At 48.5% G+C, this 17,261-nt stretch overlaps 1 protein-coding gene across 3 annotated transcripts in view; it reads right to left on the reverse strand.

The window, feature by feature from the left end:
* The window catches only part of LOC101974240 (sarcalumenin), a 54,930-nt gene that overhangs the window by 25,850 nt on the left and 11,819 nt on the right, over positions 1-17,261 (reverse strand). Inside the window, exon 1 of one of the 3 annotated variants that reach the window (XM_013364051.3) lies at positions 16,859-16,915. The exons of the other annotated variants lie outside the window; for them this stretch is intronic. The gene's annotated coding sequence lies outside the window, so the exon portion shown is untranslated. Of the gene's footprint in view, positions 1-16,858; positions 16,916-17,261 lie in introns of those variants that run through there. 3 annotated transcript variants of the gene reach the window in all.

Raw genomic sequence — 17,261 nt, forward strand, 5'->3', positions numbered from 1 at the left:
TCTTCTCCCTAGTTCCCATGGGGTTCCCCTGGAGAGAGAAGGTCAAAGCCAAGAACAGAGGTAAAGCAAATGCACATTCCACACTCGGTGACCCAGGCTGACCCCTGCCCTACTGTGCCCTACCCCCATTCCCCACCCGTCAATGCCAAGCGCCACACACAGCCACCCCAAGGCTACTTCTGAGCTCAGCAGACCAGCCTGCCGTAAGGGTCCCTGCAGTCCCCAGCTGGACAAGAGCCAAATGCCTGCACTGATGCCTGAACCTGATCTCATGTCAGTTTCCTAGGGCTGCCATAATGAAGTACCACAGAAGATTGAAATCCATTCTCTCACGGTTCTGGAGGCCAGAGTCTGAATCACGGAGTCAGCAGGGCCATGCTCCCTCTGCATCCTGTAGGGAAGGCCCTTCCTGCCTCTAGCTCCTGGCATCTTCCAGCACCCCTGGCTTATAGCTACCATCCTCTGTCTCTGCCTCCTTCTTCACATGGCCTTATCTGCTGTGTCTCTCCACTCCCCATAGGAAAATCACCATATTGGATGTAGCGCCCATCTTCTCCAACAGTTCTTTTTTGTGGGGGAGAGGTGGAATACTGGGGATTAAACCCACTGAACTCTACCACTGAACTATACCCCCAGCCCTTTTTTAAATTTTGAGACAGGGTCTCGCTAAGTTGCTTAGGGCTGCATTAAATTGCTGAGGCTGGCCGTGAACTTGTGATCCTCCTGCCTCAATCCTCCTGCCTCAGCCTTCCTAGCTGCTAAGATTACAGACCTGTGCCACCAAGCCTAGCAGGGTCTCATTCTTTTTTTTCTCCCCTTTTTTAAATGTGATGCTGGGGATCTAACCCAAGGCCTTGTGCATGCAAGGCAAGCACTCTGCCAACTGAACTATATCCCCAGCCACAATGTCTCATTCTTAACTAACAACATCTCTAATGATCCTACTTCCAAATAAGGCCACATTTTAAGGTACCGGGATTAGAACGTCAATATGTCTTTTTAGGAGACAAAATCCAACCCATGAAAGGTACCCTGATAGCCTACCTACCTGGAAGGGTCTCCTGCCTCCCAGCCTTACCTGTTCCCACCTGCCCAGCCTTATGCTCCCAGCCCCCACCCTGCCACTCTTCACAGCTCCTTTGGTTGTTACCACTTGAGGCCACACAGATCGCCTTCTCTGGCCTCAACTCACTAAGTCCATGAATTTGAACATTGAGCAAAGTGACAGGGCACAAACTGACTTCTGCGGTGGTGACCTTGGGGTAAGGAGGCTGTACATGCCTGTCCTATCTTCCCTTCCAGGTGCACATCTCCAGGACAAGGGCTATGCCAAATCCCCACAGGTCATGAGAAAGTAGTGAGCATAGAGATTCACACCATTCGTGCCTGCACCATTGTTCTCTCAGGGTGGGTTTCTTTTTTTTTTTTTTTAAAGAGAGAGTGAGAGGGCTGGGGATGTGGCTCAAGCTGTAGCGCGCTCGCCTGGCATGCGTGCGGCCCGGGTTCGATCCTCAGCACCACATACAAACAAAGATGTTGTGTCCGCCGAAAACTAAAAAATAAATATTAAAAAAATTCTCTCTCAAAATAAATAAATAGAGAGAGAGAGAGAGGGAGAGAGAGATAATTTTAATATTTATTTTTTAGTTCTCAGCAGACACAACATCTTTGTTTGTATGTGTTGCTGAGGATCGAACCCGGGCCGCACGCATCCCAGGCGAGTGGGCTACCACTTGAGCCACATCCCCAGCCCTCAGGGTGGGTTTCTATCCAAACACCCGAGTGTGAACTCCACTGGCACCCCCTGCTCCTGCCTGGGCCTGGGATAATTCTGGCTCCCACTTCTGAGCTCAACTTTGAAGCTTATCTTCTGTGAGGCTGCCCAGTGACCCCTCAGTACTGAGTTAGGTGTGTCTGCTCTAGGTTCCCATAGCACCTGTCACCCTATGTGATGGCCTCTATCCCCAGGGGTATTATAGGTGTTCAGTTGGGGCTTGGAAATTATCCCTGAAGTATAAGTGCCTACTGGATACACCTGACAAAAAGGAGCTTCCTCTCTCAGTAAGCATTTTTCCAGGTGACTCAAGGGCCAGTTGCAAAAGGATCACAAAGGCACCTAGTTAAGAGTACATTTCCTGAGCCAATTCCTCAAACCATCTGGACCACACTCAGGTGAGATAGGAGGCCTCAGGAGTCTTTTTAACAGCTACCAGGTGATCCTCACACACACTAATATCCAGTTCAAGAATCACTGACCTTTGGCCTTGACCGTGGGAATCAACTTATACCCATCCTCCCAGAGACCTATGGGCTATAAAGGGTGGAATCCACCTGTACAAGGATGTACCATCCTTGACCCTGAGACCCCATATCAAATCATGCCCCCTCTCTAAAGCCACAGTTGCCAAATGTAGTTGAAGCCCATTAGTTGTAGGGCCTATCTGCAGGTTCAGGAATAGCTAGCCTTGCTAACCTGGCCAGGCGGTAAAGAGGCCTTTGCAGACAGAACCTGCTGATATAACCCTGGAGGGCAGGCAGAGATACCCAGTGAGGCATGGTGGGGAGCAGCTCTGAGGACTTTGCAGGAGGAAGGGAAGAGAAAAAAGGAAAGAGCCAGCGGAAATCAGGATCAGGAACCCAAGTTTTCTCCCCTAATCAGCAGTGGGGGAGTAAGTAACTGAACTTTTCTGGGCCTGTTTCATCAGTAATAAAACATAAAAGAATGGGCTGGAGGTGTGGCTCAAGTGGTAGCGCGCTCCTCTGGCATGCGTGCGGCCCGGGTTCGATCCTCAGCACCACATACCAACAAAGATGTTGTGTCCGCCGAGAACTAAAAAATAAATATTAAAAAAATTCTTTCTCTCTCTCTCTCTCTCTCTCTCTCTCTCTCTCTCTCTCTCTCTCTCTCTAAAAAAAAAAAAAAAAGAAAAACATTTACCTTGCCCACCTCCCAAGCTTCCTGTGCTCCATCTCAGCCACCTCTCCCCATGCCCTCTGCGTGTGCTCCCCATAATAAAAGAGTGACTGGGGAACAGCACTCCTCAAGCATGTCCTCCACCGACTCCCATCTCATGCAAAGGAGAAGCCAAAGTCCTATAGTGGCCTAGAGGCCCCTACCCTCTGGCCCTGCATCCCCTGTGACCTCATCTCCTCTGATTAGTCAACTTGTCCTCTCTGTCCAGCTGCCCAGACACATTCTTTCTTGACCAGGGCAGGAATCCTCCTGCCTCACTGTGTTTGATGTGCCTTCTGCTAAGCACACTCTCCCCAGACAACCAGCCGGCACACTCCCTCCCCTTCTAAGCCTTTGCTCTGATTCTGTCTTCTCCGTAAGGCCTTCCCAGCCACCCCATTAAGATTGTTTCCCCATCAGCCTTCCCCAATTCCCTTCCGTAATTTATGTTTCTCAATCACATTTACCACCTTCTAATAAACTATATAACTTACTTACTTGGTTTCTTATCTGTCAGGGATGTTGTATCCCCATCATCTAGAACAGTCATTTGGATGGCTGGATGGATGAATGGATAGATGAATGGATGAATGGATGGAAAAGGGTGGATGAATGGATAAATAGATGGATGATAGCAAAACGAAAAATCTTTCCTCAAGTCAGTGGCAAAGAGTTCCAGAAAACAGGAGAGGACCAGTATTCAAAACTGTGTCCTTGGGCCAAGTCACTGAATCCCTCCAAGCCCAGTTCTCAGAAAGGGCTGGGGATGTAGCCCAGTGTTAGAGCACTTGTCTAGCATGTGTGAAGCCCTGGGCTTAATTTCCAGTGCAAGAAAAGTACCAGAAAGGAACAGAGAGGGGGAAGGAAAGAAAGAGCCAAGAAGAACAAATGAATGAACCTCAGGGAGAGCTGCTGTCCCAGCTATCACCTGTGATAACCAAAATGGAACCGCTGAACTCAGCTCCACCCTCACAGACTTTAGGATCTGAATGGAGGAGATGAGCAGGCAGGAAGAGAGATCCAACACAAGGGCAAAGTCTCAGTGCCTGAGTGGGGGTGCAGATCCCTGGGACTCTGAGTAGCTGCTCACTAAGGCACATTTTGGGTGGTCCACTGTAGGAGCCCAGCCAGACATGTGAAGTAACCAGCGGCTATGTTTAGGAAGGTGGGAGAGAGCCAGACAGAGGAAAGCCCAGAACAACAGGTTAAGGAGGGCCCCTTGACACTGGCCCCCATGATCATTGGTGAATATTTCTGAAAAGGCTTGAAGACCCTGAGCTGGAAAGAGGTGGAGGCCAGTCCCCTCATCCCGTTTCCCCTAGAACCAGATGAGCCATAACAATCTGCTTTCAGAGCTGCTCACACACTCAGACTCCAGTTTAGGGAGCCTGCTATCCACAGTAAGAAGATTCTGTTACTCTGCCCTTCCAGTGAGGGACCTCTGCTACTAGCAGAAAGGTGCTGTAAGAATGGGAACCTTCAGGGGACTGGGGATGTGGCTCAAGCGGTAGCGCGCTCGCCTGGCATGCGTGCGACCCGGGTTCGATCCTCAGCACCACATACCAACAAAGATGTTGTATCCGCTGAAAACTAAAAAATAAATATTAAAAAAAAATTATCTTCTCTCTCTTTCTCTCTAAAAAAAAAGAAAAAAAAAAAGAATGGGAACCTTCAGGGGCTAGGGTTGTGGCTCAGTGGTAGAGCACTTGCATAGCATGTGTGAGGTACTGGGTTCGATTCTCAGCACCATATATAAATCAATAAAATAAAGGTTCATTGACAACTAAGAAAATATTTTTTAAAAAAAGAATGGGAACCCCAGCTGGGCCCAGTAACACATCCCCATAATCCCAGCTACTTGCAAGTCTGAGGTAGGAGGATCTCAAGTTTGAGGCTAACCTGGGCAACCTAGCAAAATCCTGTCTCAATTAAGAGCTGGGGTTGTGGCTTAGTGGTAGAGCACTTGCCCAGCACATGTGAAGCACTGGGTTTGATCCTCAGCACCACATTAAATAAATAAATAAATAAATAAATAAATAAATAAATAGAGGCATGATGTTCATCTATAACTAAAGAAAATTTTTAAATTAAATTTAAAAATAAAATAATAAAATTAAAAGGTCTGGGGATGCAGCACAGTTGTAAAGTGCCCCTGGGTTCAATCCTCACTGAAAAGAGATCGGGGCACAGCAGGCAGGGGGCAGGGGAGAAAGCTGGGTCTTCTTGGTCCTTGTTCTCTGCATCACACTCCCATCCAGGAATCAGCCTTCCCTCCCTCAGTATCTGCCCCCTCTAACCTGCTCTGCAGCTGAGGCACCCAGCAGGCACCCTCCTCCCCAGGACTACTGTAGCCAGAGAGGCTGCTTCAGGAATCCTCTGCCCCCGTCAGCTGTCCATACATTCATTCAACACTTGCTGTGGGTGTGTCAGAGAGTTAGTTCCAAATTAGCCACTGGAGCCACCATGGGGCTGTAAGACCAGGGAGCACAAGTGAACAGGTGCCAACTCTGCCCAGCAGAAGACTGTCTCCTAGGAGAAAGACAAGACTAAACATTCAAAGCCAGCAACTGTTAGACAACTGGGTCCCAGGGTAAGGAACTGCAGTATGCTGAATGGTATCTTCCCAGTATTCCTGTCCACCAAGAGCCTGAGAATTTGACCTTACACGGAGATAGGGTCTTTGTAGATGTGATTAATTAAGACAAGATCATAGGGCTGGGGATGTGGCTCAAGCGGTAGCGTGCTTGCCTGGCATGAGTGCAGCCCGGGTTCGATCCTCAGCACCACATACCAACAAAGATGTTGTGTCCGCCAATAACTAAAATAAATAAATAAATATTTAAAAAAAAAAAAAAAAGACGAGATCATAGTGCATTAGGGTGGGTCTTAAATCCAAAGTCCTCAATGTTCCTACATAATGAGGGGAGAACACAGGCAGGGAGAGGCAGAGACTGGAGCAAAGAGTCTAGAAGCCCAGGAACACCAAGGATTGCTGACAGCAACCAGATGCTGGAAGAAGCAAGAAGGATCCTCCCTAAAGCCTTCAAAGTGAGTGCAGCCTTGCCAACACCTTGATTCTGGACTTCTGGCCTCTAGAATTGTGAGAGAATAGATTTCTGTTGGTTGGTTAGTTTGGTTTTGGTTTTGGTGCTTGAACCAAAAGACACATCATCACTGAACTACATCCCCAACCCTTTTTATTTATTTATTTTTTAAAATTTTGAAAAATAGGTTTTCAACTAGGTTGCTGAGGCTGGCCTCAAACTTGCAATCCTCCTGCCTTGGCCTCCCAAAAAAGCTGGGAATACAAGCATGTAACACTGAACCTGGCTAGATTTTTGTTGTGTTAAAGTCAACAAATTTGTGTCAACTTATTAAAGCAGCCACAAGAAATAATATAAGAACCAACATCTAAGCCTGTCCCTATGGAATCTCCCCAACATGCTCTCACATTAAGATGGTTGTTTTTGGCTCTAAAGCCCCCAGACCCTGCCCCTACCACCTGGTATCCACATGCTCTGAAACTCGGCTCAAGCTGTCCCCAACCACAAAGCCTCTCCAACAACTGCTCCTCCTTCTCTGGACTCTCAAGCTGCTTATTTTTAGCCCTTGATTCCACCTGCCTTATATGGTTTTCTATTCATCTCATGAGCATGGACTATCCCTCCTCCTGGGTTATAAGCTCTTTGAGGACAGAGAATCCCAAAGATATTAACGGTCCTGAACAGGAGCAGAAATGTTGATGGATTCCCCTGGTTGTTCATCTCTCATGATATTTGATGAAACTGGCAGCAACTGTCAAGCTGCAGCATATGTTCAACAGTAAGACTATGTCACTAAGGTCAAAACCCTTTTAACCCTAAACAATATCTGATATCAAAGAAGATTTTCTTCTTTTAGTCACATAACAGCTCCATGCCATAAACAGGGCAAGTATTATTATCCCTATTTTACTAGCAAAGAAACAGGTGCAGAGAATCTTAAGGAACTCGGTGATTATTTTATGACAAAACTAGTGCTTCCTCTGTCCTCCAGTACAGGTGTCCCACCAGTTCAAAAAGGAAACCCAGAAAGGAAGACAGGAGAAAGAGATGAGATTGCCACCAGACTTGTGATACAGTCACTGCTGTCCCCAAGCTCATTCTCCTGATCTTTGCCTGTCCAAGGTGAGTGCTCAATCTCCTTGGATACATGGTAGGAAAATAAGTCATCTTCCACCTGATTCTTGGAATAAAGGTGAGCGGAAATGCAGGGAAAACTGAGTAACCAACAAATCAGCTAAGGCTTCTCGTGGACATGGATGCAGGTGTGTAGGGCATGTGGTGCCAGGACCTAAACTCAGTGTAAATCAGATGTGCGTTGGAAACATGTTTTCCAAAGAAAGCCATTCCTTTACCTGTTGCCATCTAGGGAAAATTTATGCAAGGCGACTGGGCTGGCCTGGGTCCTAACCCAGTGGCCCTTGGAGGAGGACCAGGGATAGCAGTTTTGGCAGCAACCCATTGGTGGAGGGAGTGATGGGGCTCACAAACCCCAGGGTTCTCCCCTGGCTTGGTGCTGGGTCAGGCTCCCAGCACAACCCACTTCCTGTGAATCCAGAACTCCAGGCCAGATTTTGCCTGCACCTGCTTGAGCTCAGAGTTTTGCAGTCCCTGATCTAGTAGGATCCAAAAATATCTGTGAGGAACCCAGTGAGGGGGGACTAGCCAGAAGGGGAACCTACTGGAGTCTGCTGAGGGCCTAGGGAGACAGCCACTTGGAGAGGCATTCAAGGCCTTCCCAGCTGGCCCCAACCCATCAGGGTGGCCTTGGCTCCCCTGAACATGAGCCTCACATTCTATCCTGAGTTGGTTGCATCCCATTCCTGCCAGTGCAATCCTTTGAGCTTCCCCACCTCCTGGCTTCCATCACCATCTTCAGATGACGCTGCCTGCACAAATCATCTGCTCATTCATTAGACATTGTTAAATGCCTTCACTGAGCAAGAGCAGTGCTGGGTTCACAATACAGCACAACACTCCCCATTATCTGCAGGGGGTATGCTCCAAGGCCCCCAGTGGACACCTGAAACCACAGAGAATATAGAACCCTATACATGCTGTTTTTCCTACGCATACATACCTATGATAATGTTAATTTATAAATAAGACATATAAGAGATAAACATAACTAATAAAAATAGAACAATTATAACAATAGACCATAAGAAAAGTTATGAATTATTTATTTCTGGAATTTTCCATTTAATATTTTTGGAACATGATTAATTACAGGTAACTAAAACTATGGAAAGCAAAACCACAAACAAGGGGGACCACTCTGTGAGTGAATTAAACAGAAACATAGCCCCTGTCCCCTCAGAATTGATAGTCCAACTTTCTCAGCCATCCTCTACACTCCAATCAAAGCGTAGGTTTGCTGGGGGTGTTAGTTAGATTTTTTTTCAGTGCGAGTCATCTCCCCAAATAGAAGGTCAGCTCCTGGGGGCAGAGACACACAGCCTGTTCCTTCCTGCACCATGTGGCCTAGCCAGGACCTTGCAGGGCTGACAAGGGGCTGAGAGCTGGGCCTTATGGGAACCATGCATTTGCCTTTCCTTTCCCTTCTCTCCTGTCAGACACCCCACTCCTCTACCTCCCCCAAGTTCCTGGAGCATCCAAGTCAGTCCTTGCACCCTCATACTTCTTTCTGATCACATCCTGACCCTTACCTCATATCCAAGTCCATTCTGCTTCCCTGACCAAAGGGTGAGTTTTTCCCCAAGGACAGCCACATCTCCCATTCTCCAGGACTCTGTGCTGAGCCCCTTGGCACCTGAGGCCTGGCACACAATCCACACTTATTCTGAACTGAAGGAAAAAGGAAGGGTTCTCAAAGCTGTGTAGGACAAGGAACCTGGGGGAAGGAGGTGAGAGGGAGAAAGCCTCTTCCTATTTCTTAGCACCCTTGCAATGAACCAGGGGAGCCTACCCTGGCTGGGCAATGTTCCACCAGAATCCTCCTGACCCGAGATTTGGAACTAGATGCAGCATTAATCACCCTGCTTTCCTGAATTCCCCACAGCACTCTCAGGAAACATAGGCTCCTGGGAAGGGGTCCACAAAGAAGGTCTCATGCTGCCCTCAGAAATAGGTCATTAGGCACACCAGCCCCAGGGCAGCCCAAGTGGCTCTCCTTCCACACCACCTGGGGAGGAACTGGAGGGCTAGGGAAAGGAGGTACTATAAGGCCCTGGGCTAGGAGATGTTAATGGTTGGGTTCCTAGTAGCTCAGGCACTCTAATTCTGATTAAATGAAATTCTGACTTAATTTTATTACTTAATTATATTCTGATTATTAATAACATAATTACATCCACTTCTGATTTAATTCTGGAACTTCAATTCTGATACTGCCACCCAACTCTGTAACTATGCAACTCAGCAATAGCTGCTCCAAGGGTGCCTTGGACCTTGTCTGTGAGTAAAACCACCTTCAGGCTGGAGAGGAAAGAGGATGAAACAAGACGGGACAGGACTCCCCAAGTTTGATTTGATGACACACACCTGTAATCCCAGCAGCTCAGGATGCTGAGGCAAGAGGATCTCAAATTCAAGGCCAGCCTCAGCAACTTAGTGAGGCCCTAAGCAACGTAGTAAAACCCTGTCTCAAAAGAAAAAATAAATAAGTAAAAAGGGCTGCAGCCAGGCACAGTAGTGCATGCCTGTAATCCCAGTGGCTCAGGAGGCTGAAGCAGGAGGATCTCAAATTCAAAGCCAGCCTCAGCAATTTAGCACGGCCCTAAGCAACTCAGTGAGACCCTGTCTCTAAATAAAAAAAAAAAAAAAAAAAAAAAAAAGGGATGGGGATGTGGTTCAGTGGTTAAGGGCCACTGAGTTCAATCCCCAGTACCAAAAAAAAAAAAGGTGGTGAGGGGGGCAGCTGGAGGTATGGTTCATTGATAAAGTGCCTCTGGGTTCAACCCCTAGTATCTTTTTTTTTTTTTGAGAGAGAGAGAATTTTTAACATTTATTTTTTAGTTTTTCGGCAGACACAACATATTTATTTTGTATGTGGTGCTGAGGATCAAACCCAGGCCGCACGTATGCCAGGTGAGCGCGCTACCACTTGAGCCACATCCCCAGCCCCAACCCCTAGTATCTTAAAACAAACAATCAAAAACTCTACATCATGACAGCACAGCCTGAAATAGACTAGAAAGAAGTAACTCTCCAGAAGCTCAGATAAATCCAATTTGTTCCATTTGCTGAATTGTTCAGACCATTGCCTCCTGCTCAGCACACTAGGGTGGGATAAGGAGACGGGAAACACTAGGCAAACCCAGTTGCTGGGCAGATTACACAGCTGGGCTGGCCATGGCTCCAGTTCTCTGAGCACTCATACTCACTCAGGAACAGGTGGAGGAAGCCCCACTCCACAGCTTGGCCCCTTTGTACTCAGGCTTACCTATTGCTTCTGTGATGTGATGTAGGAACTGGGTAAAACCTTGCTCACCAAAGCAATGGGCAAGTCCACCTTAAAGATGCACTCCTGGAGCTAAGGTCTTCTGGATCCTCTAAAACAACATCTGAGAGAGCAATAGTGCAAGCTGTTGAGCCACTGGCCCTCCACCAGAGTGAGCCAAGCTGTTCTCATCTATACATCTTGCTAGTAGGAGGGAGGATGGGGCAGGTGCCAGTGTTGAGGAGGGAAGGGAGCCACCCAAAGGAAATACACGGATCACACAGAGTGGATACAAAGTCTGAAGGCTGGCTGCTCAAGTTCCAATGCTTGCCTGAAAAGATAGATGAGAGCAGGGCCAGGGGCTCTGAGGAGCCAGGATTTCCTGAAAATCACAACCCCCCCCCCATCGATGTGCTCCTCTCACTTACCCGCCTCATCTCTAGGGTGCCCCACTGCTGGGCCATGAGAAGGGTATAGGCCTTACAACTAGAAAGACACCAAGGAGGGCTGAACCCGTGTTCCATCCCACAAGAAAGAACAAGGACAAGGTCAACCTCGGGGTAATTCAGGCATGTGCCTCCCACATCAGTTTCCACTTAAAAATCTAATCACCATGGAGTCAAAATACTGTGCCTCACCCATTGTAGACCCACAGACATTAGTTGAACACATATCTTAGGCGACAGAGCCTGGAAGCTAGTTTTGCCCTCCACTCTAAGGTGTCAGCCAAAGGGGGCAGACCCCTGAGCATTCAGGGATTGAGACACTGACCCATGGCATCGCCTTCAGCCTCCTCCTTCAGGTATCACCTGTTCCTCCCAGCAGTGGATAACAGGAACTGGGCTCAGCCTCAACATCATAAACTTGGGGCAAGAGGTCTCCCTTTCTACCTCACAAGATTCTTAAGAAGATTAGACTCATTCCTCCCTCCGTAGCCTTCCATGCCCTCTGGAGAAATCCCCAGTGTAGACCAGGATCCACACCCGTGTTCCCTAGTTTGGCTTGCTGGCTGTCATGGGGCTGCAGAGCCTATCTCTAACGTATGCTGCCCACCTGAGGTCTCCCCAGTGCTTCTCCCCAGAGCCATGATATGTTCCCCATTAGACCTTCCTCGACCTTTCCTACCCTCCTCAAGTGTTCCAAGCCTTCAGTCACCTGGCTCCCATCTCTTCTTCATTTCCTTCCTTCTTTCTCTCTCCACAGAATCCTTTCCTATAGGCCCATTAGCACTTCTCTAGTGTTGAAAAATTTCTCTACTCTGCAGAGTGTTACTTGTCTTTATCCCACTCAACTGAATTTTTTTGAGAGAGAGAGAGAGAGAGAAGTTTTTTAATATGTATTTTTTCGGCAGACACAACATCTTTGTTTGTATGTGGGGCTGAGGATCGAACCCGGGCCACACGCATGCCAGGCGAGCGCACTACCGCTTGAGCCACATCCCTAGCCCCTCAACTGAATTTTTAAGTCTTTTTTGGTGGAGGGCGGAATATCAAGGATTTAACCCAAGGTCACTTAACCACTCAGCCACATTCCCAGGACCCTCCTTTTTTTAGTTGTAGATGGACACAATACTTTTTTAAATTTATTTTTATATGGTGCTAAGGATCAAACCCAGTGCCTCACATGTGCTAGATAAGGGCTTTACTGAGCCACAACCCCAGCCCTCCCAGCCTATTTTATTTTTTATTTCATTTCATTTCATTTTTGAGACAAGGTATCCCTAAGTTGCTCAGAGCCTTGCTAAATTGCTGAGGCTGGCTTTGAACTTGTAATCCTCCTGTTTCAGTCTCCCAAGCTGCTGGGATCAGAGTCTTATGCCACCATGTTCAGCCCTTTATGTCTGCCTCCACATCCTCACTAATTGCTCTTAAACCCCTTATAATATGTCAGTGACCTCAGGTTGTCGAAAGCAACACCATCTCTTCCTCGACATCTCTGTGACATTTAATCCTGTGGAACACCCCTTCCTCTAGGAGACATCCTTTTCCTAGCTGCCAAGACACTGTCTCTTCCTGGATCCCCTCCCATCTTTCTAAAATCCATTTATTATCCTCTTCCTCTTCCTACTCCTTAAGTCCAGTTTCTTCCAGGACTAGTCTTCAAATCTCATTCTTTCTCTGCAACAGCTTCCTCCGTTTCTGCCTCACTGTCATCTTTACCCAAATGAATCTCATGTCCAGACTCCCAGGTCTGACTTTCCTCCTAGGATCCAGGCCCATCTTTCTAACCACTCTGAAATATCCCCATAAGGCATCCCACCAGCACCTGATGTTCAAAATAACCCAAAATAAACCTTTAGAATCTGTTCTCTCTTACACTCCATGGTGTCTTCTTCTGGCAAGATTGTTCTCCAGTAACCTACATAAGCTTGTCAGGACTCCTTTCCCCGCCCTGGCTCATCAGGTTGGGAAGTTCATCTGATTCCACCCCCGTTCTCAGTTGAGGTTCCCCCTTCTCCCTGTTCCCAGCCTTGCCCAAGTCCACACCACCACCCTGCTTAAATTCCTGGCATGTCTGACCAATCAGTTTTTTCTCATCCTCTCTGAGACATTTAATCCTGCTCCTTCCACCAACAACTGTGTATTTCACCAGAGCCCTCCATGGTTACCCACTGTCCACAGAATAAAGCTGCTCTTCTCGGCCTACCAGTCAAGGCCTTGCACTTCCGCCCCAACCTCATCTTCCAAATAAATTTCCTGCTGCCTCACTCCCATCTGCCCACCCTCATCCAAGACAGAACAATGGTACATTTTCCTGGATCTCTTCAGGTCCCTATTCTTCTGATTCCATGAGTTGCCTCATTCGATTCCCTTTACGTGGATTTTCCTTCCTGATGTTTCCCTATGTCCTTATCCTACTTTCTTCAAGGCCCAGTTTCATCTTTACTTTCTGACCTGCTTAGCCCAAGATAACCTGTCCCCTTCCTTCAGCCCACCTCACTTTTCCAGTAGGAGTCCCTACTGAACTGTAAGCCCACCAAAAACAGAACACCTATCTGCATTCCTCTAGTCCCATATATGAAAACAACAGCAACCCAATAAATATGGGATGAGTCCCTAAAATGATGAAATGCAACAAGGTGTTTACAGGAAGGGCTTTGCATATCTAAGCAACATTTACCTGCAAGGGCTATGCCATGGGAGATCTGGATTTGTTTCTGGAGTAGGAATGTGTTCCAGGAGAGAGAGGTAAGCCTGGGTGCTCCATCCCAGTGTCCATAGCAGTGGACCCCACCCGTCCCACTCCTCCATTCACGATGGATGTTCCATACAAGATGCACAACATCTAGCCTTGTCCTTTTTCCTTAAGCCAGAAGCAGAGGCAGCCATCTTCCTTCTTTGTCCACACAGGTCAGGCTCCTTCCCAGTCCACACACCAGAGTGAGTACCAAATGGCCAACAGTAAGCAACCGGACCTATCTGGACTTCAGAAGGGAATAAGGGGGCAAAAGCATTGGCCAAGGCACAAAGAGACCTGAATCTCATCTCTAGCCTGCCATGGATTTTCTGTATGATCTTCACTGTAACACTAAGATATGGGACAAAATCATCATTTCTTAAACTTCCATTACATGGGCCACCAAGCAAGGTGTCACTCTTTTGCAGGGGGATGCATCCATAAGTATATTCTGGTCTACCATTCCAGACTCTGTGTGGAAAATGGGGGACTAGGTTATGGTTTTAGGGAGCTGAAAGGGCTTCTGGGGTCTGCTCTCTCCCCAAGACCCTGAGCTTCTCCCTTCTTTCAGCAGCCTCCCCATGGTGGATGGTGGAGTGCCCTGTTGAGGTGACAGGAATGAAAACTCCTCCTGGAAATATCACAGTTCGGGGAGGGCTCCTAACATTCATACTGTACCCTTGTCTCTTTAGGAGGGACACTTTAGTCCTAGGACTAAAAATGGATACCCTCAGCATGCACAAATTCCTTGCTATTGGGATGTAGGGTGGGGCCAGAGCAGTTTGATGGTCTACAAACCATGGCTGGGTGTGAAGGAGGATGAAGGATAAATGGACACAGAACCCCCATGTCACAGATCTCCGTATCAAGCAACAGGAGGGACAACAGGAAGCACAAGTGTACTCAATGAGCCTTCACCAATAAATATTAATGGCTTAAATCCAAAGAAATGCTTTCTGGGCACCACCTACCTCACCCCACTTCCATGGAATCAGAGGAACAAAAGCATCACTCTCTTGATCTCTTGGGAAATCTCCCTCAGGTGACCTTATCCATCCCAGTTTCATACCCACCCACAGGACAGGTTTGTCAGAGAGACAGATAGAGGACAGAAGCAAATCCTGGTGGGTGAGATCAACACTGCTGGACATGCCTCTGTCACTGACTCAAACAAATCTGTCATTTCTCTGACCTTCCTTACTGTCTCTGGATAATGAGATCATCAAGCTATCTCTAGGGTCTTTTCCCCCTGTCCTTGAGCAGACCTGTTCCATGACCCAGACCATGGGGGAACCCAGATAGTTACAAAGATTAGGGAAGCAAGTTGAGGGTGGAAAATAGGATGCTGTCTGGTGACAGGGCCTTGCTACTTCATCTGAGACCTGGCACAGGTGGAAGAGAGAGGGATGCTTGGTCTCCTGGTAGGTGATAGGGGCTACAGAGCCAACCACCCTAGTCCAGAGCGACACAGGGACAGCATAAGTAGAAAAGAAGGCAGCACTGCATAGTTCCTACCCTTTGAAATGGGCAAGAAGGGGCTTCTATTGCCATCCAGATGAGAGCTGAGAGAAATGGGAGGGAAATACACAGTGAGGGAGTGAGAAGAGTTCAGGGACAAAGACAGGACTTTTGGCCAGGATAGCACAATTCTTGGGAAAATCAACCACAAGGAAAAATTTGTCATTATGGAGGCCTGGGGAACCACCTGGTGGCTTGGATGCTCCCATAGGCCCAGGAGAAAGCCACCTTTTGACTAAGCAATCTACAGCTGAGGCAGAGTGGTGATAAGGTGAGCAAGAACAAGGAGAAAGGGGTGCTTCCACACTGGGGGACGTGCCAAAGGAAGAGCACAGCACAGGACCCAGAAAGGAAACAGCACAGAGATCCTTCCCACAAAGCATTTGCTTATTCCCTGAAGCAAGAGCCCCCAGCATGGCCTATGGAACATCACAGATGCCCAGTTCCCTCAGTGGGAGGAAAGATGAAGGATGTCCGTAAAAGGCTAGTAATTCCTATGGCCCTGCTATGTGGAGGCCTAGAGGTGGCAGCTGGGGCTGGGCCTCAGAGGAGGGGCTGCAAAGGGGAGGGGGTGGCAGTGGCTTGGGGCTCAGGATCCAATTACATAGCTGTTTCCATACTTAGCCACCTGACAGCCGCTTGGAATACTCACCACTCTAGCCACTGCAGCCCTGCAGAGCCCAAATTAACTCAAGGGCAGACAAGGGCAGGGCCCAGCAGCATGTGCTATGGCCGGAGCCCCCTGCGGAACCCCTAACCCCCAGAAGAATGGCTTTTGCTGCTCTTGATCTCTGCTCTTTGCTGAGATGATGCCCCTGCAGCCCCCAGTTCTCAGGAGACAGAACCTCAAAGACTTATAGAGACAGGAACCCCGGGTCCCCACAGTCCCATGTGCAGACATGGGTTAAAGGCTGAGCCTGGACACAGTGGGAGTCCTAGATTCCTAGGGGGATCCCACAGCCCCTCCCCAAAGCATCCCCAAGGGGAAGCTAGCCCCTGGAGTCTTAGGAATGAGAGGTGACAAAATGATTGGTGTCCCCTCTATAGCCTATAAATAACCTCCATGCTGCAACCCAAGCCACCGGCTCTGCCTCACAAAGTGCTGAGATGTCAAAGGAAAGCCGAGCATGCAGAGCTGAGCCCCTTCCTGATGAAAGCCCCTGCCCCTCACAGAGGATCTCATCCAAAATGGGTCCCCCTCCTCACTGGACTCTGCATCTAATTCTATTTCCAGCCCAAATCCTAAATCTATATCAAACCCTAATAAAAAACTCCAAATTTATCCCAGTTTGCAAAATGATCCCCAACTTTGCCCACAGTGTCCACCTCTGTCTTCAGTCATGCAAACCCAGGGCTCTAAACAGAGCCAAGACATTTGCCCTCTCTCCCACCCAGTGGGAGGGTAACCCAAATGACCTCCAGCTCCAATCTGTTATTTTGTCCATCTTGGAATCTCCTCCAGACTTGATTTGTGGAGGTCTTCTCTCCCAGGTTCGGCCATCCAGGCTCCTCTCTCTGACCCTGGCCTAGCTCTCAGGCCCATCTGCCTCTCTTACTTCCTCTGTCCTCCCCCAAGCCATCCTATCCCCCAGTTCACTCTAGCACCTTGCTTCCTCCACAGCCCAGACCCCAAGGAGAAGGATAATGACAGTGACACCAGAAAGGAGCAAAGCTTTGCCACTGGCTCTAAGCCCCCACTCCAGGGAACAGAAAACCTCAGGGAAGCATCTAGGGTACAGCGGGGTCCACTTGTGTAGGGGGGCGTACCTGATTGTCCTGAGAGCAGGAGCGAGGCCAGGAAGCAGCAGAGCAGGAGCAGCGCCCTCATGGTGACTGCCAAGAGAGCCCAGCTGCTCCTCGCCTCTATTTATATGGTGGGTATGGGAGGTAGCAGCATGCAAGGGCGGGGCGGGGGTGGGGGGCGGGTCACACAGTCACTAGGGCAACTGGGCAGACGTGATGAGGAAGAAGTCCAGACCCCAACAAACTGCTGCAGTTACTGTCCCAGCCTCCAGGCCCTGGAAGGCAGGGTCAGGGACTGCATTTTTTTCCCCTACCCACAGCAGCCCTGGGATCGTATGAGATGGAATGAGGGAGACAAAGTGGGGTATCCCTTGGGCTTAGGTCCAGGAGTTGGAAGGCCCCAGGACTTGCTCTAATTTGATGTAAA

The sequence above is a fragment of the Ictidomys tridecemlineatus genome, chromosome 10, assembly GCF_052094955.1.
Source record: "Ictidomys tridecemlineatus isolate mIctTri1 chromosome 10, mIctTri1.hap1, whole genome shotgun sequence".
In the NCBI taxonomy this organism is placed as follows: domain Eukaryota; kingdom Metazoa; phylum Chordata; class Mammalia; order Rodentia; family Sciuridae; genus Ictidomys; species Ictidomys tridecemlineatus.